Source organism: Ursus arctos, unplaced genomic scaffold (assembly GCF_023065955.2).
Source record: "Ursus arctos isolate Adak ecotype North America unplaced genomic scaffold, UrsArc2.0 scaffold_24, whole genome shotgun sequence".
Classification (NCBI taxonomy): Eukaryota; Metazoa; Chordata; class Mammalia; order Carnivora; family Ursidae; genus Ursus; species Ursus arctos.
Window position 1 is genome coordinate 16,521,284 of NW_026622919.1, and position 23,747 is coordinate 16,545,030.

Genomic DNA, 23,747 nt, shown 5'->3' on the forward strand with positions numbered 1-23,747 from the left:
AGGCTGTGTCCTGGTATCCCGACGGCGGGCTGGGGGCTGCTCTCCCTCCTCTTCCCGCAGATGGGCATGGGCCTGTCTCACACTTGTGAAGCAGAACTCTGGCTGGATTTCTAGAGAGGGCTTTGTCGTGAAATGCAGAAAGAGGGCTTGTGAAATCCAGAGAATGTTCTTAAGGACCTTGCTTTCAAATGCAAACACTCGGCCAGCACTTGCTAAGCACGTGACAAGCCTGAGTTCATTTCATTCTCTTCCCATCCCAAGAGGCAGGTATAATTATTTTTACACCGATTTCACAAATGAAGAAACTCAGGCACAGAGAGGTTGAACAACCTGCCCACGTCCACACAGCTAGGACATGGCAGGGCTGGCATTGGAACCAAGGCACTTGGCTCTAAAGTGTGTGCGTGAGACCTCACTGCCATGTTGGAGAATCTGCGGGAGAAGTTTCCCAGAAGTGACGGCAGAGCTCTCCTTCCCCCCGGGTTTGTACCCTCCAAGAAGCGGGCCGTTCCTAAAGACTACAGCCGGTAGGTCAAGGTCCCACACAGTGGTGACAGTGGCTGAGTCCATGAACAGCTGCAGTGTCCTTAGGTGCTGCAGAGGCAAGAGAGACTTTAATGAGAAAGACTCATTCCTTTTTATGGGAGGGAGGAAACCAGAGCCAGGCGGAGCCCTGGGGGCGGGCTGGCCCCGGCCACTCCCTCAGCACCCACAAGCAAACCTGGGACTACATCCAGCCGCCCCCTCCCTGAGTGTCAGTGCTATGAGGGCTTCTGGGCTAGACCAGCGGGAAGGGGTCACTGTTTCCTGATGGCTCTGGGGACCTGTCCTAGCCTAGCCTGATATTCCTGGTGGGGATCCAGTCCCAACCTCAGCCTCATCTCTGGGCCCCATTCCCATCCTATTCTCAGTGAAAATCCCTGAGTCATGATAGAGGACAACCAATGCTGGAGAGAAGCCTTCAGGTAACACCCGTTCTAGGCATCCTCTCTTTAAAGAGAACATCAAGATTCTTGATTTCAGCTCAGGCCATGATCCCAGTAGGGAGTCTGCTGGAGGATTCCCTCTCTCCCTTTCCCTCTGCCCCTCCCCCACACGCATGCACACTCTAAAATAAATAAATAAATCTTTTTTTAAAAGTCAAGATGCGTCAACATAATCACATAACACCTTCATGGCACATACAAAACTGACTTATAAAACCACTGTGTTTCTTCCCCAGCTAAACTCAGCTTCCCAAGGACCAGGAGTGAGTGGTTCCCAAGCACACAGCAGGCATTCAATTGGACATGCTGAACCTTTTCAGACTTTCAGGATAACCTGCTTAGACATCTTGGCTGGGAATTTTGATAAACTACCCCTAGTTAAAAGATGGCAACCGACAAGAATCAGATGAACAGAACCCTCAAAGAGCAATGTAGGAGGCCTTCAGAACTAGAGGCACTGAGCTGCCCGGAGCCAGCCGTGATACAGACCAGAGAGAGGACTCAAGAGTGCGTACACGTCAGCCAAAAATCATCTGCCGGGGGTCATGGGCTTAGGTGCTTTGAACTTCCCTAAGGGGACTCTTCAGTCCCTGCTCCTGACTTCCAGCAGGATGGCACCAAGAATACCCCAAAGGTGACAAACAGTGGGCCTCAGCCACAGAGGGGAAGGCAGTTCCCCACCCCAGCGCTTTGCAGTCAACGTGCTCTCACTCCACTGGCATGATTTTCCATTAGAGACTCCTGATTGTCACCCGATTCCAAACCAGCAGGGTCAGGACCAGGACCACACACCCTTCCCCCAAGATCTCAAAATCCCCACCTCAGGAAGTCCTCCCTGCTGTCTGGCTTGAATTCTTCCAGATACAGTTTAAAGCAGACAAACAGCCTTTGAGTTACAGCACAGAGTTTTAAAGCTTCTAAATTAGTAACTCCTACTTGAAAATAGGGACACTGAATCCAAGTACAATTTCTTTTTTTTTTTTAAGTTGCTAAGAGAATGGATTTTTTTTTAAGATTTTATTTTTAAGTAATCTCCACACCCAAGGTGGAGCTCAAACTCACAACCCCAAGATCCGAAGTCCCGCGTTCTACAGCCTGAGCCAGCCAGGTGCCTGAGAACTACAATCTGTGGTTTATCTTGAAAAGCTGGAATGATCTGGCCAGAAGGGGCCAGGCTCCCACAAGACACCACCCCTGGTTGGGGTCTCCCCAGTGCCACTCTTATGAGGGCATTAGGTGACGTGCCTCTTGTGCGGGCTCTGCACACCTTGTCCCTGAGGGTACCAAGCAATCAGATTTCCCTCCAAGCTCAGGGACCCCAGGCCAGGCACTGGGCTTCCTGCAGGGAACGCTGCCAGAGCAGGTCATTTAAGGTAGGGAGGGGCTGCCGTGTCCCACACACTCAGCGGCTGGTGAGCATCAAGAAGTAAGCATTCTCCATGCTCTGACCCAGTTTGTCCCGTAGGACACACTCCCGAAATGGCTGCCAGGGCATCGCCTCCGAGTCTGGAGAAGAGGATTTTCCTGCAAGGGATACTGTTGGCTTGTGTCAGAGGAGAAAACTTCCCACACGGCCTGTTCTGAGCCGGCTCTCACGGACTGAGAAACACTCCAAATGTATGCCCAAGCCTACATGGAGGAGCATAGAAAGGTTCTTGTCCCAGCGCTTTTCATTGTAAATCCTGCCACAAGGACAACGGAAGGGAAATGATCCTACGTTTTCATTTAAAGGTCTGGGGAGGGGAGGAAAGAGCAAACTTCTTTGCAATCAGATTTTCCCACGTTCACAAGTTATCCCTTATTAACCATTCATGGCTTGTTCATCCTGCTGTAGAACGATTGTGCAAAGAGGCATGCATTTACCACATGCTGGCCTTTTTGATGTTCATTATGAATTTAATTATTATTAAGTACCCACAGTGTGCCAGGCGCTAAACAGCAAATGAGGGGCTGACGGGATGAAGGCTCCATGTCGCCAGTCAGCTGTCACTGTAACTGCTCAGCCCTGCAGCTGGAGCCTGCCAACGCCCGCGCACCGCCCCCCCCCCCCCCCGCCCCGCGCTGTCTCGGGACTCCAGATCTGTCCGCTGTGGGTAAGTGGGTGACTGAGGAGGGTAGGGTGTGTCTATGGCCTCCCAGGCACTAGGAGGCGTTTGCAGGTGGCAGGGCCTGGGCAGCCACCCCATACCTTGCCAGAGCACTCTGGTCTGGCGTCCCTGAAGGACAGGGAAGGGTCAGGGGGCAGAGCTGAGCCCCTGAAATCAGGCACGGTGTTGAAGAGCCAGGCAGGAGGTCCACAGCCTGGGGAAAGGAGGCCCCTAGAGGCAGCAATGCTCAGGCTGGAGTGTCCTCCAGGCCAAGGATGAGGAAGGGGCTGCTGTACTGCTGAGTGTGGCCCCTAAGGGCTAAGGGACATGGGAAGGTTATTAGCCACCCTGAGCCTCAGTTTCCCTAGCTGAAAAATGGCTAGAATAGCAAATTCAATGGGGTGATATAGTGATGAAATGAGATGAACCAGGAAGATGAGATGAACCAGGCTAACACATGTTAGCCATTACCATTTTTGTTTTGTTCTGTTGTTACTGTCAACTCCAGCCAGGCAGCTGGTCAACAGGAGAGAGCAGAGCAGAGGGCTTGGGGGAAAGCCCAATCCATCTCCCGAAACAAACAAAAACAAAAACACAAAAGGGACCTGAGGCCTAGGATCTGTATAAAGTATGTGCATTGCACAGTGAATTACAGGTGCATACAGAGCCTGGGAAAAACACTTCCAGCACCTGCATTTTCCACCTACAGCTCACCTGGAAGGTTCCCTTGTCTACGGCAGCCAGGCGCCCAGGCTAACCCACAAAGGCCTCTCAACAGAGCTCATGTCTCAGACAGACCTTAATAGCTTTGAGCTGCCAGGCCCATCTTGAGTCCCCATGAACCCTTCAAGCTGTGAGCCCACTGACCTCCACTAAAGCCCAGCAGTAGGGAAGGGAAGGAAAGAAACGTCAGCAAGGCAGAGTAACTAGAGTCAGCTCTAGTTAGGAACCCACAGGTTCCCATAAGCTTTTTGTGGGTGTGGCCACAGGAACTAACCTGAGTAGAGCTCTCTGCATGGGATCTGAGGAAACCTCCAAGGGTCCTCCGCAGGGTAGGGGCAGGTGAGGGGCCAGCATGAGGGCTCCCACCTCTGCAGGGGTGAAGGTGCAGCAGGGGCAGCCCTTTCCTCCAGTTCCCGGAGAGTCCCGGCATGCTGGATGGGAGTGGAAACAATCCCAACAGCTTGCCAGGTGGAGGGGGGCGTGGCCAGGGCGAGGGTGGAGACGTGGCAACAGGCAGGGCTGGAGGGGTTAGGGACGCTGGCAGGTGGAGGGCCTGCAAAGACTCAAAAACACCAGAAGGGTGGAAAATGGAGTTATTCACATGAGTTTTTTCAAAATGATATTGGCATTTTTTTTCTGATTATAAAAGTAATTCATGCTGCTGTTGGAATTTTTGATAATGAGAATCTACTCACGTGCTACTAATATAATAATAAACTTTTAGCCACACACACACAAAGAAATACAAACGAACTTATTGGATTTGGGAAAAAATGCAGCAGACGGTAGAAAGTGAGAGTCCCTCTGTAACCCATCCTCAGTTCCACAACCTGGCCTCTAAAAGCTTAATAACACAGGGGCATGTTTGTAGGGTGTCACGGTAGGCGTTCAGGAGTGGGACTAAGGGCTAATCACTCACTGTGCTGTCCTGTAGACGAATCATTGCCACTCCTTAGCCACAGCCTGAAAGGGAGGTGTTATTATTCACATTATTCAGATGTGAAACCAGGCTCAGAGAGGTCAAACGACTTACCCAAGGACACACAGCTAGGAGTGGGCAGCCAGGAGTCAACCATGGCCCGCCCTTTTCCCAGGCATGGGCCCTCAGCGCCACATCTCATCCAATAATCCAGGAGAGCAGGAAGAGGTGGGTAAACTGAGTCTCATATCCATTTCTTAAGACGTGGTAACCATAAATGATTCAAACAATACTTGGGGAAATTTGTTTGAGCCTCTAAGAAGAGGCCAGGCAGGTGCAAGGAGGGCTGACCTTCCAGGAGCTCCCATAGCAGCTTTTGCGCTAACATTGGGCAGGGGTGGGGGCAGACTTTGGAAATGAAAGGGAGGTGGCTCCAGGAGACAGCAATGGAGGACATGGCCAAAGTGGACGGAAAACTGAATGAGCCCACTCCAGGCTCTCCCGGGGCTCAGCACATGGCGGGCGGAACAGGTTGGCGGTTGTGCAGTTCTTGCTCACACTGCAACGTGTCCATGGCTGGGAAGTGCTTCATCTCCGTGGGCAAGAAAAACCTCATTAACCTAATGGATATTTTCCAGCAACAAATGTTGCTTCTGTATTTAAGCACACCCGAGGGGAAAGCTATTCCATTAGGGACACCCAGGCATCCTCCAGGAATTGTGGACATGCTCTAGGAAAATTAGCAGGCGTTTTTAAGCAGGGTGCATGCTTCTCCTTTCAAAAGGAGTGAAGCCAATTCAGCCTGGCTGTTTTTACGAAAATCCCTCGACTGGCCAGATGGGTCTGAGAGCCCCCCTCGAGCACCCCAACCATCGCAGGGAGGCAATATGGGGTCTGGGAAGGGATGTGCAAGGGGAGGAAGGAGACCTGTGCTAGCTTAGCTTTGCCATGAACTTGCTGCGTGACTCTGGGGAGGTCACTTTACCTCTCTGGGCTGTTACCTCATTTCTCAAGTGGTTCTGGCATCTGTTAAAATGCCAGACTCGTGGGCCTTAACACCTTGCACGAGCACCTCTGTGAATTTTTCTCAGTATAACCTCAGAGAGCAGGGGAGGTGTGGGAGAAGGGACGGTCCCTTGAGGAGAAAAAAAAAAGCAGTGAAGGGAAAGTGGTGATTCATTTTAAGGATGTCACACATTTGTGGCAGCTCCCAACACTTTCCTCTTTCTCTGTTGGCCCTTTCCTTCTCCTCCCTCCCAGCACCCCCCCCCCCACATGGTTGACAGAGGCTGTGAGCCACCATCACAGAAACACTGGTGACTTGGTCAGGAAGGCAGTGGAGGAGGTCTGGGCAGCGGCTAGTTGGTGGGACCAGGTGGCCTCTGGGGGTTCTTCCACCTTCCTGGTTCTGGGAGTTCAGGGTCCTACGGGCCAAGCAGAGCGAGCCTTAACCAACAAAGAGTGGGAGATGCTCCGGCCTGGGGGGCAGGAAAGTTACATTCTAGCCGCGGCTGTGCCTATCAGCCTCCACGGAGAGAGCCAATGGGACAACACGGTAATTAAAACTGAAATGAGGCCCTTGGAGGACTGGCTGGAATGTCTCTGAGGACGACTGTGTTGTATCTGAAAGAGGAGACTAGAAGCACCTTTTTGCTTCTCTGGGTGTGGGAAGTGTCCCCAGAGAGCAGGGTCTTGGGGCCACGTTCTGTGACCTTCAAGGAACATGGGGGATTCTGGAGGAGCTCCAGACAGGCCTTGGAGGGGGGTGTACGGTCTTCTCACGGAAGTTACTCCAGAAGAGACAGGCAGCGGTGCCAGGCTAGGACACAGGCCCCTGCCCTGAGGCAGGGCTGCTGCCAGAAAACTTACCACTGCTTTGTCCCCACTGCTGAGGTTCTAGAATGGCAACTTCCGTTTTTTCCCCTTCCCAACAGGAAGTGCCACCTAGCCTGCCGTGGGAGGATGAAATGAGGTCATTTGTGTGAAAACACTGAGAGAAAATGCACTGAAGTTGTTTCTGATATAAAAGGATTGGGTGTGGAGATCGTCAAGTGACGCGTTATCCAGTCTCTCCCCCCAGGGAACACATCCACGGCGGGGGGGGGGGGGGGTGTCTCACTGGGAATGCACGGCGCCAGGAAAAATGGGGACCACGGTGGCTCGCAGGGCTAGTTTGGGTTGTCACAAACAACGACAAGGCTAGGGCACTTAAATAACACAGTAGCCCACCTCCCCTTGTCCTCCTGCCCCCTCCCCCTCTACTTCCAAGGGAATATTCCAGAAGGTGCTTTCTGTATTCAATTACACACTTTATATATGCTTCATACACACACTGTGTACGTGTGCTCCTCGTAAGTTGTATTCCTACAACTCATCTGGGAAGTCCTTCTGTCTAAGGCAGTGAAGTGCCTGGGCTAGCCCACAAAGCCTAGTTCCAGAGCCTCCGTCTCTCTGAAATTAGAGGGTGAAGCCAGATCAGAGCTTCTCCACCAGGGGTGTCATGCCTGTCAGCTTCACCTGGGGGGACTTTGAAAGAACACTTCTTCCAGATATCTTTATCCTTCTGAAGAGAGCTGGGGCCTAAACATACATATGAATTTAAAGCTAAATTCATTCAAAGCCGGTTAAGCATCTGCCTTCAGCTCAGGTCATGATCCGGGGTCCTGGGATCGAGTTCTGCATCGGGCTCCCTGCTCAGCGGGGAATCTGCTTCTCCCTCTGCCTCTGCCTCTCTCAAATAAATTAAATCTTTAAAAAAATATTTTTTAATTAAAAACATATACACATGATTTTAAAAAATCATAGCAGAGTACAGAGTGACAATGACATGTCCTGCCTGCACCCATGATTTCTTTCCCCAGAGGCTACCATCAAAACCTGATTTTCATCTTTCCTTCCAGTCGGGCTCCATATACACGGCCTCATTCACAGGCGTTCTCCCTCTTTTTGTACCAGTGGGAACACATGGTAGCTGCCTTGTTCCTCGCTTGGCGTATCCGAGGGAGTGTCCACAGCAGTGTATTCTGGGGGGACCCCACTTTAGTCAATCAGTTTCATATCAATCATTTCCAGACTTTTGTGTAACAGACGGCTCCCCAGGGAATCCCCACACAGATTGCCCTTGCTCAGAGAAAGGATCTCTGCCACCTGGGCCACCAACAGGGGCATCCTGCTGTGCTTTTATCAGCTGCCTTTTAGAACCGCCAAGCTGGAGCATCTTTTCAGTCCCTACTGAAAACTTCTGCTTTTTTCCTGTAAACTACCTGTTTGTCTCTTTTCCCAGGCATGGGTATTTCGGTAAAGCATCTGGGGCAATCCTGGAGTGTCCCAGGCATCCTTCTGGATGACCAAAGTCCCTGAAAGTGCTAACACTATGGATTCTCTGTGCCTCTTTAGAAGCCGGAGAGTCCAGGGACCGCCCAGCTTCTGCGTGGGCCCCACCACACCTCAGTGGAAGGGTGCAAGATTCCCCGGGGGCAGCTCTGGTATCAGAAATGTGGAATCACCCCAACTCGGTGATTGGCAATATTTCATGTGATTTATCTCACAGGGTTTGTCATGGATGGGATCCGTTAATGCCCAACTCCTCCACCCTTAACACAGAGCTTCTGTTTTTTAGGAAGTGCTCAAGTGACTATTGAAAGCATAAATCATTAACACCTGTCTAATTGCCCCCCTCTTTTGTCCAGAGGGTAGCTAGTACGGTTCAAATGGGTTCAGTGGAACTGTGCTTACAAAGGCTCCTAGTGTAAGGAAGTCCACTTCCTGACAGCCTCAATCAGCTTTCTTGCAAATTTCTAAAGCCCCTTTCTTTGGCCCTGGCAATCAGGGTTGCCAGATAAAATACAAGGCGCCCAGTTAAATCTGAATTTCAGATAAACAACAACTGTTTTAGTGTAAGTATGTCCCAAAGACTGCATGGGACATACTTAGTGTAATAGTTTCCTGTGGCCGCTGTAACACATTGCAAACTGAGTGCCTTAAAACAACAGATACTTACTCTGTCACAGTTCTGGAGGCCCGAAGTCCAAAATCAGATCACTGGGCCAAAATCACGGTGTTGGCAAGGTCTCGATCACTCCCACCGGAAGTTCTAGGAGAAAATCCTTGTTTGCCTCTTCCAACTTCTGGCGGCTGCTGGAATCCCCGTCACTCCACGTCACTCCAACCGGTGCCCCATCATCAATCACAGGGTCTTCTAATCTCTCTCTCTCTGACACAAGTGACTGCATTTATCACCCGCCCAGATAATACAGGATAATCTCAACTCAAGATGCTTCAGTGAATGACATCCACAAAGATCCTTTTACCAAATAAGGTCATATTCACAGGTTCAGGGGGATTAGGAGCTGATATCTTTGGGGGGCATTTCTAGCCTATCACACTTACACTCAAAAAAAAAAATTGTTGTTTATCTGAAATTGAAATTTAACCAGGCATCCAGGGTTTTAATTTGCTAACTCTGACAGCCCTCCCTGGGCCTGAGCTTCTCCCGAGGTGGCAGGGACTTAAGCGGTTTGTCCTCACCTGCTCATCACTCCTGCTGGATGAGCTTGGGGACCAGGCCTCAGATCTAATCCTGCACATCAAAATCTTTTGTCTTTGAAGTAGGGCTCATGGTTTATGATGGCATTCCGGTTTTCAGGAGAATCTAAAGGCTTAGACTAATATAAAGTCTAAGCTTTTTAAAAGATTCTGCCTATAATGCATGCATTTCCACTTTTAACACTCAAAACTCCAAATGCTGACCTGTACCCCTCCCCACTTCAGGTCTTTGTGTGAAAGCATTAAGAGAAAATACAGCGTTGGATTTGTTTTCTTTGTTGTTGTTTTAAAGATTTTATTTATTTATTTATTTATTTATTTGGGAGAGAGAGAGAGAGAGAGCAAGGGGAGGGGCACAGGGAGAGAGAGAGGGAGAATTTCAAGCAGACTCCCTGGCTGAGCACAGAGCCTGATGTGGGGCTCGATCCCATGACTCTTGAGATCACGATCTGGGATGAAACCAAGAGTCAGACGCTCAACCAACTGAGCCACCGGGGCACCCCTGTTGTTGTTTTTAAAGACTTTATTTTTAAGTAATCTCTACACCCAACTTGGATCTCAAACTCAAAATTCTAAGGTCAAGAGTTGCACACTCCTGGGGCACCTGGGTGGCACAGCGGTTAAGCGTCTGCCTTCAGCTCAGGGCGTGATCCTGGAGTTATGGGATCGAGACCCACATCAGGCTCTTCTGCTATGAGCCTGCTTCTTCCTCTCCCACTCCCCCTGCTTGTGTTCCCTCTCTCGCTGGCTGTCTCTGTCTCTGTCGAATAAATAAATAAAATCTTTAAAAAAAAAAAAAAAGGAGGGCACTTGTGATGAGCACCGGGTGTTGTATGAATCACTAAATTCTATACCTGAAACTAATGTTATACTATGTTAGCTAACTGGAATTTATTTTTTATTTTTTTTAGATTTACTTATTTATTTTGGAGAGAGAGAGTACGAGTGGGAGGGGCAGAGGGAGAGGGAGAGAACCCAAAGCAGGCTCCTTGCTGAGCGTGGAGCCCAAGATGGGGCTCGACCTCATGATCCTGAGATCACAACCTGAGCAGAAACCAAGAGTCTGATGCTCTCGCACCATCCAGGCGCCCCAACTAACTGGGATTTAAATAAAAACTTGAAACTACCAAAAAAAAAAAAAAAGTTGCGTACTTCACGAACTGCGCCAGCCAGGTGCCCCAGAACTGTATTTGATATAAAAGGATTGGGTATCGAAATCATAAAGTGGGAGGTGCCTGGGAGGCTCAGTCAGTTCAGCATCCGACACTTGATTTTGGCTCTGGTCATGATCTCAGGGTGGTGAGATCAAGCCCCGAGTTGGGCTCTACACTCGGTGGGGGGGGAAGGGATAGTGTGCTTGGGATTCTCTCTCTCCCTCTGCCCTTCCCCCTCCAACTCACTCGCATGTTCTAAATAAATAAACAAACAAACAAAAATCATAAAGTGGCACATCACCCACAAATATACAAGTTACACACCTGTTTCCCTGTCCATTTTCAAGTCTCTTTAAGAAAGGTCTTAAGTTTTTTGTTTTTTTTTTTTAAAGATTTTATTTATTTATTCGATAGGATAGAGAGAGCCAGCGAGAGAGGGAACACAAGCAGGGGGAGTGGGAGAGGAAGAAGCAGGCTCATAGCAGAGGAGCCTGATGTGGGGCTCGATCCCACAACGCCGGGATCACGCCCTGAGCCGAAGGCAGACGCTCAACCGCTGTGCCACCCAGGCGCCCCAAGAAAGGTCTTAAGTTTTAATCTGTATTGAATTCACGCAGTCATCCGTCTATTCATTTTTTAAACAGTTACTGAGTGCTTACTCTGTGCCATGTGCTGTGTCAGGCACTGAGGATACAGAGATGAACAGAACATTGCCCAACAGATGGAGGTGTTGGGGGGCCTGGCTCCCTGGGGAAGCCCCAACAGTGGAATCGGACGAAGTTGTGGAAATGAAGTACAAAATAATGGGCCCTAGTGATGTGAAAGCAGAAAGTGTTAATTTGCTTGGAAACTAGTCATATAGAGAAAGACCCAATTAATTTACTAATTATCTTTAAATTCTAGCAACCATTTTTAGCCATTAGTTAAGGAAAAAATCACTTGTATTATAAGATGTGTTACTTAGCTGGGTCTGCTTTAACACGATGGAGGCTTTTCCGTCTCTCCGTGTCTCCCGGATCCCTGGAAATGTGGGTGATGACGGCAAAGCAAATCATCAGGGCAAGCCCAGCAGGTCAGCCCAGAGGGGGGCTGCTTGGACTCAGTGATTTCTCCCTCCACCAGTGCACTCCCACTCGCTCCCCATTCCTAGGGCGCCGGGAGCATCTCGGGGGGCACAAATTATGCTCACACCCAAACACATCTTATGCTGATTAGACTTTAAAGAAGAAAAAGCAATCTCTTCATTTAATAATCATAAAGCTAAAATTCCAGGTCATTGTCATATATATGTATATATATACACACGTGTGTGTATGTATGGAATATATATATATATATATTCAATTTTCTTGAAGAAAAAATATAAAAACCTTGTTCTTTATCCTGGGGTGGGGTGTGGGAAACAGTGAGGTCTCCTCTCCCCCACCGCCTACTCAGGCACTGGCCCGTTAACAAGTAGCAGGATCCCTTACACTAAAGCAATGAATGGAGAGCAAAGGTTGGAAAAGCCAGGGTGAGGCCTGCTCTTGAGAAGCAGCAGTTCTGGGTTCAAATCCCCAGTCGGTCTAAACCTAGCCATGTGATTTTGAGGTGCCACTTAACTTTCCTGAACCCCACTTAACCTCCTTGAATCTCAGTTTCACCATCTGGAAAAGGGAAAAGAATTTTTACAGCCTCACATCAAGAACTAAATGAGGTCATACACACTGTAAAGTACTATCTGCTTGTTAGCAATTTGGGGAATAGGAAGACCTCCTCGCACCCCTATATCACACCATGTAGGCCACCCAAATGTGAGCCCTGCCCCATTCCTTGTGGTTAAAAAGGTTCCCATATGACTCCCCTCTCCCAAATACCTAGATAAGAGTGTTAAAGTAACTCAGCTTTTTAAATGAGACTGACCATTCCCTAATTAGTCCAAATTAGAACAATATTAGTGTATCCAGAAAGCCAGGTCATCCTGAGCATTCTTTGCAAACTTGGGCCCACTGGGGACAGGGTCTGTTCTACTAGAAGGGAGCAATCCCAGGAGCCTCAGTCATTAAGTCCGAGTGATGTAGGGTCTGGTACCTATAACGTGGCCATAATCTTTGATGATGAGCTTCCTGCACCCAGAGGCTCAGATGTGGCCAGCATGCCCTGGCCTGTCCAACGGGCAAGGAAGCTGCCCTCTACCCAGCGTTCCCATGCTCCTAACTTTGCATCCAGTGCTTTGTGCAAAGGGGCCCGCACCCTACAGCTCCCACCCAGATCCACGAGAGTTAAGCAGGCCTGTGCTCAGCGCCGAAACCGAAAATGTTCCTCCAGGTGGCCCCATCTTTCAGTCTGGGGTGCTTTTAAGAATTTTCTTGAAGAACTGCTCACACTATTCACACCCTGAATATAATTTATAGACTAAAATGATCACAGCTCTTTCTCCTACTCCCCCCCCCCAAAAAACCCAACAGAACAAACTAGGGTGGGATCTCACATACAGTATACAGTTTACTTCAGAGCTAGTGGATTTTTTTTAAAAAAGTTGGGGAGGAGGGAGGCAAGAACAGAACTGAGAAATGCCTCTTGTTTTCGTTAGATGCAAGGGTGGCTATGGGAAATGTATTTCATGACCATAAAAGTGCCTGGTGAGGTTGCAAATTCTAAATAGGCACTATGTGTGACCCCCAACCCTATCCGTGTAAGCCCCCCTTCTCTGCTCCCCATCACTCCCCCTCTTCCTGGTCCTAGAGGTCAACCACAGTGGTGTAGACATGGGGGAAATAAAGTGGATTGTTGAGTGAGGGGGATCAGACAGTGCACCAGGAGGCTGGATAATGCCACCCAGCCCCTCCTTTCCTTCCACTGTGACCCTTTTTCCTAACAGCAGACAGTCTGCCTGGCCCAGGGAAAACGCCCACTTTGAATTAAATTTCTCCCTGTAGACACTTCCTGGGAACCTGAATGTCATCTCCCCTGAGTTTACACACCCAGGCCCCTCCTGGCCACCTTTCCCAGCCTTCGGTCACACATAACCCCTCCACAGAAGTATGGCAGGTGTGGACATTTTTCATGCTTTGAGTGATCTGGAAGAAAAATGAGCTTGTCTATTGGATAAGTGTCGACCTGCCCACAACACTAAATTTGGTTCTGCCGTCACTGGCAACATGAAGCAGCAGCCCAGTTTAGAGGCTAGCTTTCGGTTTAAAATACTTTCTCCAGGCTCAGGTTGCATATGACCCATTCAGGGAGGCTGGAGGGCACAGTTTCTCTGGTCATTAGCACTAAATGCAAGTGTGTTGGCCTGAAGAGGGGACCGCGAGGGGAGGCATTGAGGCACGCAGGCAGCAAGGCACAGGAGCTGGGGAGAAGCATGATCTGGCTCCCTCCCCGGCCGTGAAGTGTCTGGGCTTCGGTCTGCTCCCCTGCAAAATGAGGATGGTGATCCCTGCCTCGCGGGGGAGGGAGGTTTAATGAGGCCATGCTTTTAGTAAAATAAATGCAACTAGCTACTACCATTATTACCAGCATCTTCATACAACAAAACTAGTTTAGACCAATAGGGAGTATATTAAGTTGGTCTGAAGTAGGGCAGCCAGGCTGTTGGCAGGCTGGGATTACACATGTGCCCTGACATACGACCCACCATCCACACCCAAGAGAAGCCCTCCACTCCCAGGGCAAACGCAGCTAGACGATAACCCAGCTCCAGCCCCATTCAAATTCCAAATGCAAGTGCTTCAATTAATGACACTTTGCTGAGCCTCCAGCCACCATGCAGCCATCAGAATATCGTGCCACCAAAGTCAACCCCAGCTTTTAATTTAATCATTCTTGCCTTAATCGGTTCCCATCCCAGGCTAAACACTGAGTAGCCGGAAGTGGCTGCCACTGGGCATAATTAGAATAGGAGATTCTGTACCAAGTCCCTGTCTGATTAGGAAGAAACTGAAAACCCCTGAGAAAACAGAAAGGCTCCCAGGAAATGCCATCTGAGGGTCACGACACAGGTCAGGGAGGCCCCCGCCCCTCTTTGGAGAAGTCAGCAGGCGCAGGGTATCCCTTGAGGTTATGCTACAGGCATGACCACCCTCTGTCCTGTCCTGCACCCTCCAGACCTCCTCTGCAAAGAAGGGAACAAACAAGACCAGTACCGGATGGACTGCAGCTACTTGTCCACCCATCCTGGGCGCAGGCCCTGCTGATGGCTGCTCACCCCTGGGAAGGAGCGTGCACTGTCGTGCCGGCAAGAGGGGAGTAGGGGTGGCGGCAGCTGAATGATCTCAGGCATCGGGCTCCACTCGGCCTGTGGACACTTCAGATCCGGCGCCTGACTCTGGCTCCCTGTGGCACCTGCCTTCTGAGCAGCTCGAAGAAATTCTCATAGACAGTTTAAACCCAGTGCAAAGGGAGCCCACATTATCATCCATTTGGGGGTGAGGAGGTTGCACAATCCCCATTTTACGGATGGCAAAATGGAGGTATAGGAAATCTTCCACTTCGCTCCAAGTCTCTTAAGTTGGTAAACAGGAAAGGTTGCAATTAAATTCAGGGTTTGGCAAGCAAGTCCACGCAGAGGGTGATAACAGGCCCAGAAAATGAGGCGATGGCTAGCTTCTGGAATTCAGTCTCACCAGCAATAAATGATAAGGAGATCTTTTTTTTTTTTTAAGTTCTTTTTCACTTGGCCCAGATTGTCAACTTATAACATGAATCCTGCCAGTTAAACAAAAATTTTTCCCATGCATTTCCCATCAGACAGCAAGCATTGGTTCATAATTATTTATAGCACTTTAGTGACACTGAAAGGGATTTATTTCAATTTATTCGGTCTTTATTAACACTCTGCAGGGAACAGAGAGTGCAGCCATCACTCCCTGCAGGCTTAAAAAGGGAGGGACTTCAGATACATGAGGTAGAACTGAATCCAGTAGAAGTGCCCAGCAGGCCCGTCCCACAGGAATAACCCTGGGGAAAGGTTAAATAGGGTTAAAGCAGGTTCAGGTGAGTTTGTGACTGATCACTCCATTATTCAAGCGGATTTAAGGATGTTCTGCGAAATCCTTCCTTTCTAAGCTGGGCTCATGGTGAGGCACAGGCAGAAGCTGAGGCTGGTGTGGAATTCCCTCTTCTTAGGGAAAAGACAAGACAGCAGGTGGATGGCAGAGGGCTGGGGACTCTTCCAAACAGCTATTCCTGGTGATTCTTGGCAGTGGGAGCTTTGAAAGGGACAGGTTCACATGAATTTACACTGCAATTATTACCGTACCCCAACACAAGAGATTATATACAAATATTTTACTCCTAATACAACCTGGGCTGGGCTAATTAACATACCTTGATTTAAATTCTGATGCATTACCAATACTAAAGTTGAAAGCTGTCAGGTGTTCAGCAAACCTAATATAAAAGGTCTGGACCTACATCAAATAAGGGTGTGAATATTCACATTTAAACATACAATTATAATTATGGAGTGCCTGGGTGGCTCAGTTGGTTGGGCATCCAACTCTTGGTTTCAGCTCGGGTCATGGTCTCAGGGTCCTGGGATCGAGCCCCATGTTGGGCTCTGCACTCAGCAGGGGAGTCTGCTTGAGATTCTCTCTCTCCCTCTGCTCCCCCTACCCACACATGCACTCGTGCTCTCTCTCCAATAAAATAAATAAATCTTTAAAATATATATACAATTATAATATTTATATGTATATATATTTTAAACCAAAGAGATTCTTTAAATTGTAACTTTCCCTTGGGCATTAAAGCATTTGGGTTTTAGATTATTAATTATCCAATAAGCCTCTTTTTAGAAGGGTAGGCTGTGGGAGGGGGCTTGAGTTAAAACAATAGTTTGGTGCCAATGTCCAACGAAGAACAACCGGAAATAAGCACTGAAATGACCTACAAATCAATGGCCGAACTGGATTTGGTCCAGGACAATTCTGTTGACACATAAGTTAGAACACTGGTTCTCATTCAGGTCTTTTACCCTGGAGGAGGGACACAGTTCCACAGTTCTATGAATTGGTCTTTCCCAGCACTTCCTTCTTGGCATTATGTGTTGGCTGGAGATCACATGACAGCAATTATGCACCCAGGGGTCTCCTAATATCCTTGGTATCCTGGGGAGGAGGCCACGAAGATGAAAGTGCATCCCTGGGCTTTTTACACTCAACTGCAGGCTAAGTCTGAAGACAACATCACCCAGCGTTTCTGGGAAAACAGAAAACTGGGCCACAGGTGGGTAGGCAAACTAGCAGCGGGGACCAGAGATAATTACGTCCCTCTTGTCTCAGATGTCACACTGAGCAGGAGAGGGGTCAAGACCAAAGGAAGGGCCATGAATGGAACATCATTTCCAGTGGCTTCAGATTTCATTCTACCTTGCTGATTCAAAATGGTTTTTAATAGTTGGACCTTTATCTAAAATTCCTTCACTAAGGAGAGTTAATATCGTAGATGGGATTTACATTTATTTTAGGTCGTATGGGGAGAATTCTGCAACACCCCCTTAACCTGGAATTTTATGTGAATGAATTCAAAGTGCTGAGCTAGTCGTGGAAGGCAGGCAAGAGATGGGACGGGCACGGAGACTACCCGCCACTCAATACCAGGGTTTCCGCCGTGTGCCCTGTCCTAGCTGAGACTGTGTAAGAAGCAGAAAGCAAGGACTGTAAATATTCAAGGCTGGGTCCATAGGGCCTGATGCCCACAGCCAAGGCCACCTCCTACCACAGCCAACCTTCTAGGACCGTCACACTTGTTACAATAATCACGTAATTTAATTACGATGCAAGCCGATGAGATTCAAGTGCAAAATGAAAGACAAACTCTTAAAATCATTAATTGGTTTTAGGAAAATCCAGTTGAACGCTTTGAAAGACTTCATAAAAATGAGTAATTTTTTTACTGTCGAACAAGATATTAAAGACCGTGAATGAAACAGTAAAACTCTAGAGAGATTCTGCATTCAGATTACTCTGTAGTGTAAGCCCTTTTTCCAAGGAGCTAAAATCTGAAGTCCTAAACAATGTATTGTGAGTGTGGCTCAGGTATAAAAGACAAGAAATTCCAACCAGCTGATCCAAACACCAAGAGTATCATTCCGTAATGATTTTTCTGATTTAATAACTTTTTAAAAAACTAACGTACTATGACCCTCAGTCTTCATTGCATAGATAAGAAGGCTTCTTAAACCAAATTTAGTAATTCAGATATGAGCATGCTCCAGGGATGCCTGGAGTTCCCTGGATTCAGAACATGTTGAGTTAGCTTTATTTAACATTTTCTGCTTGACTCTTCTCTTGACCATGAAGCCCGCTTGCCAGTTTACCAACTTCAACACCCTGCTTAATTATTTTACTTGTATATCCTCTCCTCTACTGCCTTCCATTACTTTCCGAGTCCCATCTGCACTCACTTTTTATTCAGTGACTAAGCTAGTAACATACCTGAACCCGACACACTAGCTAAGCCGGGTCACCATTCCCAGGATGGTGGGAGGGCGTGGTTCGGCTCAGGCTGGTGTGGAGAGTACACAGTCTATTCCTGGCGTGGAGCAGATTTCAGGAAGGAAGAGGACAGAGGCAGGGACAGCAGATGATAAGTCGCTCTGCTTGCCTGTGGCTAGAATTCTGTCTGTACATTTAAACATGGGTGTGTGGGATTTTGGGGGGACCCGTTTCCACCCAAACAGCGGCGCCTGGCTCCAGGGAAGCTGGGCCACTGCCCACTTCTATCTTGATCCTTAGTCAGTGTAACAATTTATCTGTTACAAGTGTTTCCATCACCAGGGTCAGGAAATGCCTTTGCACATTCATCTAATCACAAGTGTTGATCCAGAGGCTGCTGCCCTTGAAACCATTCACTTAGCAATTTACTATGTGCCAGGCCCTGGGCTAAGCACAGCATCCCCTCCTTCTCCCCCCCCCTTGTAAAACCCTACATCAACCAGTGAGATAGGTACTTCCATACCTCAAGGTGCAGACAACAACTCCCCAAGAGGCTAAACAACACAGCTTGGGTCCCACAATGAGTGGAGGAGCCGGGGTTTGGACCCAGGGGGTCTGATCAGAATCCACACCCTTAACCACTGGCCAAACCAGTGTAAGACACTGCCCTGCACCGAGGGCCTATCGAGGAAGAAACAGTGTCTGCTTTCAAGGTACTCACAAACCTTCCTTGAATAGCTGAGGCCAAAATACATTTTTGGGCGGGGGGGGGGGGGGGAGTTCATTCTATAGCGCCCCTGATTACAGCAAGTACAGAGCCCACTGAAATGTCAACGCAGCAAAAACAAATTCAGATAATCAACCTGGAAGTCATTCAAGTTTGCATTTTGGGGAAGCTGGTTTTAGCTGCACATCTGCAGAACGTCTCCTAATCAGAGAACCCAGAAAGTTCAGAAACCATCCCAAGATGGCCTCACACTGCTTGCCCACACTCAGGCGGAGGCCATCTGTGCAGGAAAGGAACCTGGCCGAGGTGGCAGGAGCATGGCGCCTGGAGACAGGAAATGCATGCTTGGACAGCAACCCCCTTGGCGAGGTAATACAGGTGAGACCGGGGTGTATGGTGTATGTCTGATCGCCCACACAGGGCTTGGGGGGAGGCTGCAGAATTACAGTGGCCTCCGATCTTCCCCCAGGTAGAGTGGCAGTGAGTCCTGGGGATGAAGGATTCCAGGCAGTCCTACTCTGTGCCACAGCATAAAGGAATATTTACTGCAGAGACTGGGCCCCAGGAAGTGAGAAAAGCCTCCAGGCCCACCTTTGCCAAGGGAGCCCTGAGATTCTTGCATGAGGCCTTCCCATGTCCACCCAACTCAGCTCAGCCACAGGCTCAGAGCTGGTCCCATTGGCTGGTGCCAAAGCTTTGACTGCTCTGAGGGCAGCTAAGATGAGGATCTGCTGTCCCTAAAACATCACTGATTTGACTCTGACCATAGCTGAGTCTATCTTGATTTCTAGCCTTCTCTGAGCCAATCAGAACCAGCTACTCCTTTGTATGACAGAGCAGTCTTGAAAACCTGGGTCTGGGGGAGGAGGTTTAAGGTCCCTGGGATATTTTCTCTTTGTCTTATAAACAGAGGCACAGAAATCCCTTGCTCCATGTGTCAAGGCTAGCTTCAATAGAAGGGGCTCTTTCCCGATTGGAATAAATCTGACCCTTTCTCAATCAAACGGATTCTAAGTTTTCTTCTTGCAATTTGTGGGAATAATCCATTTCTTTTGTTCCTGTCAGGGATGCTAAGCCTGATACCTGAGAGCAGTTCAAAACCACGCCCTTCCACGGGGGGCAGGTACAGAGGAGTCTGCATGGGGCAGGCACATACAGTCATGGACTGTCACTTGTCCAAAACACAGCAAAGTCAACGAAACTCTCCCACAGACTACCCAGAGGCAACCCCAAGAGCCAAGCCAGGTTATTGCAGTAAACACAAGCTGTTTCAGAAGCAACTCTTGGTTGAGGAATTGATTAGCTTCAGGTGTCACTGGGGACCAGCCACTGGGATGGGGTGGGGTGGTAATTCATTTATTCTTTAGAGGAAGGGTTTAGAGATGGAGGAATGGATAAGCAATTCTTATCTAAGCAGCATCGTAAAATGCAAAATAATACCTTCATTAATTTTGGTAGGAAAGACATATCTCTTTCTGCTGAAGGACAGGTCAATTGTTGGGGCAGGGATCAAAAAGCCATCCTGCCGAGGATAAGCACACACGCGAGGTGGCCTGGAGAGCCAGGCCCGGCAGTCGCTGTCCCAGGTTCCATCATCTATCCCAACTCAGCCCAGCTGGAGACCGGGCCTAGAGGTTCCTGGGAGCCAGAGGCCAAGTGGGGTCTCCCGGGACGTAAATGAGCTCACTCCTGATAGAGATCGGGGACAGGAATCGATGGCCCTCGGATCCGCGCCTGTACATTTCCCGTCGGAGCATGGGCGCAAATGCTGCATCCCTCGCGATTCCGGGAGGGGGAGGGGAAAGCCGTTTAGTTCAAGCGCGCGGAGAGCCAGGATGGTGTTTCCAGATCCGCGTACGAAGATCCATTCCCTGGCGCCCCGGAATCCTTAATTAACAGCCCCCAGGCCTTGCCGACCAAGAGCCCCACCAAAGCGCCAACACATTTCAAAATGGAGCAAAATCGCGGACGTCTGGACTGCGCTTTGTTCCCGGCATTGAGCTAAATGTGCTCGCTCCCGCCACGCTCCCTTTCCCCCCAACCACAGGAGATGACCTCTCCGCCCGCGGTTCGCCCCGGGCAGCCGTGGTCGCGGGCTACCGGTTCTCAGGGCCGTTCCGAGACTCTCGCTCTGTCTGGAACCTGAATCCGCTCCCAGCTCTAGCGTGGAAGCGGGGGAGGGGGGCGAGCGAGGATGTTCGAAACGATTCTTGAGCCTCTCCTGTACCCCACCCTCGGCGGACTCCGACGCCACAGCCGGGAAGGTTTGGCCTGGCCTCTGGCGGGCTCTCGACCCCCAGCCGGACCATTCCCTGGACATTCGGATCAATCTGTGCGGCTCGCGTGGATGATTCCGCTCCAGAGATGCACATCTCTCTCGGAACTGCGCCCCCGCATCAGTCTGCAGCGATAGAATTAACCAGAAAACCCCGCGGACACGGCTCATCGCAGGAGGGCGAGGCTCGGACTCCTTTGCCAGAGGTTTCGAACGCGCCTTCCCCGCTCCCCGCCCCGTTGCAAGGGTGTCGGTGTACTCCGGCTTTTAAGTTAAAATCTTGCACGTTTCCAAAATAATATTCGGCCACAATAATAAAAATACATGAGGGACGCTGATCTGGGTGGCTGAGGCCGCCGGAGACCAATTAGGAAGAGTCACCGGTTCAGGGTTTGGGGCGGGGGGTCTTCCTCCAGTGGCCTCCTAAAGACTGAGGGACCGCGGCCTCGCCTGCCCCTAGGGTTCTCAATCTTGGCTGGGAAGGGGCGGGGCAACGCCCTGAGGTCCGTTCCTGGGACGCGTGTGGTTTCCATAGCAACCTCCCCTCCGCGCCCCCCCCGCAGTCATCTCAGGAAAAATGGGTGTGGCCCGAAGCACAGGAGGAACCCTCTTGCCCCCTCCTTACATTCTCCCGCCTGGCGAAGCAACAGGGCATGAAGCAGAGAGGGGCTCCGCCTGCGCGCTGTCCCCGCCACCTGCCGGGGGTCGCCGATGCCCCTTGGTGGGCAGCTCGTGGGGGGTGGCCACCAAGCCTCTCGGGGTGTAGGCAGGGGCTTCCTCCCTCTGCGGCCACCCGCACAGCGCGCAGAGACTTCGAATCCCAGCCCTTCGGCCCCGCAGACGCTTCCTGGCGCGCCGCCCGGCTCCGGGGGGGGGGGGGCAAGCGGGGTCACGCCCGTTCCATCCGTGCCCCCGGGACTGTGACTGGGGTTCCTTGACCCCAGCCAGCCCGAGATCTAACAAAGGGCTCGAAAAAGGGGCGGAAAATAGGGAAAGGGGCGGGGGCCTTGGTTAAACACTCTCATACATAGGAGCCAAAAAACCAGGGCTGGCAACGCAGATCACGTAAGCCCTACAAACAAAGCATCTAGCCCCCGAGAAAGATTCCCGGTGTACGCCCCCAGGGCTCAAGCCCACAGCAGCAAAACACCAAGATTTCAGCGTTGATTACCCCCCCTCCACTTAATTACAGTCCCCTCCCTGTCCTCCAAAGCCCAGCCACCCGGCTTGGCACGGTACAGTAAAGACGTGACACGCCGCAAAAAGATGGCACCTCGCGTTTGGAGGGGGGGAAAAAAAAAGCAGGGGGTGGGAGTGGGAGGAGGCACAGCCTACTCTCCCCCTCCTTGCCCACCCAGGTCCACACCCACTGCCGCAGTGAGGGGCGAGCCCTGCGCGCCAGCCCCGCGCCTCCGGCAGGGAGCGCACACGCCGGACGCCAGGCGCAGAGCGCAGAGAAAGGGGCCCGCCCCGAAATGCACCTGCAGCCCCCGCGCGTGTCTGTGCGGGGCTGCGGCTGCGAGCGCCAGAGTGCGGGGATCCACCGCTGCCGAGTCCTCCTTCCACATTGCAAAGCCAGGTGACTCCAGCCTTTCGCCTTTCCCGGCCTCCACATCGGGATCCGCGCACTACCTTCTCTCGGGCACGGCGCTGCTCGCGTCTCGGTGCCAGGCGCGCGCAGGGGGAAGGGCAACTAAAGTGACAGCGCCTGGACCCCTCCCCATCTCCTCGATTCCACTCCCAGCCCCCAAATGTCCCCTGCGGGTTTCTGAAGGAGGAAAACGGGGAGGGGGTGGGCCACCGCCTTAAATCAGGGGCAGTGAAAGCCCCACTGGAATTGCTGCCGGGGAGGTGTAGGGAGGGGCAGGCAGGGATTCATCTTTTCTAGAACCGGATCCATACCTTCCTGAAGAGCTTATGGAAAACCAAAGCTGAGAAATCGGATTACAGGTTCGGTTTCGGGGGTCGTCATTGGACACCCCCCAACACACACATATAGACACACGCCCACTGCGGCAAAAGGTGACGATCAAGAGTGCACAGCAGCCCCCTCCCCCAGGTCACCGCCATCAGCGCCCCACCCTTCGGGCACAACCTCTGCCCGGGTCCGCGCGAAGCGGCTCTTAAGGACACCCCCCAGCACACACACACACACACACACACACACACACGCGTGCGTGCATCCCTTGCATGGGTCCCTTTCCAAGCCGCCCTAGTCCCAGACCCGGAACGCACAGGGCGCAGGGAGGGGCACCAGCCGTTGCCCCCGACCTATATGCTTACCTCAGGAAACCCATCTCTGCAGCGGGGGACGAGGGGCGGCAGCCTGGGGGTGCAAGGGGGCGGACGAGGAGGCACATTTAGGAGCCTCGCGCTTACCTGATAGTCGACAGAGGGCGAGGACAGTAGAGGAAAGAGAGGAGAAAGTGGCTGTGGTGGCGGCGGCAGAAGGTGGGCGGCGGCGGCGGCGGCGGCGGCGGCGGCGGCGGCGGCGGCGGCGGCGGCGGCGGCGGCGCTGCTGCTGGTGCTGGAGCTGGTGGGTGGCGGAGATTGCGAGCGCGCGCACCTGCGTGAGGGCGCGCTCCCGAGGCCGGCGGGCGGCGCAGGCGCGAGCAGCGGGAGCGCGAGCCTCCCCAAGGGAGTGGTGGGCAGCGAGGCCTTCGCGGACGTTTTCTCCTCCGGCCACCAGTGGGCGTGGGCGAGCACCCCACCACTGGGCCGTCCCCCGCCTCCTGGCTCCCTTCTTTTGACGCTTCCCTTCTCCTGCTTCCCCTCCCCCTACACCTCGAGCCGCGGAGCCGGTCGCTACGCGCATGCGCGTTCCGTGGCGCACGCGCACTTCGGGTCTCCTCTGGCGGCTGGCGCCTTTGTCTTGTATGAGGGGTCTCCGCCCTTGGGAGAGAGGCTAGG

General features: G+C 51.1%; 1 protein-coding gene across 31 annotated transcripts in view; it reads right to left on the reverse strand.

The window, feature by feature from the left end:
• MAPT (microtubule associated protein tau) overlaps positions 1–23,423 on the reverse strand; it is a 95,484-nt gene extending 72,061 nt beyond the window's left edge. For all 31 annotated transcript variants that reach the window (XM_048225361.2, XM_044389157.3, XM_044389166.3 and 28 more), the window contains exon 1: positions 23,217–23,423. The gene's annotated coding sequence lies outside the window, so the exon portion shown is untranslated. The remainder of the gene's footprint in view (positions 1–23,216) is intronic.
• Between the last annotated feature and the right edge of the window lie 324 nt (positions 23,424–23,747).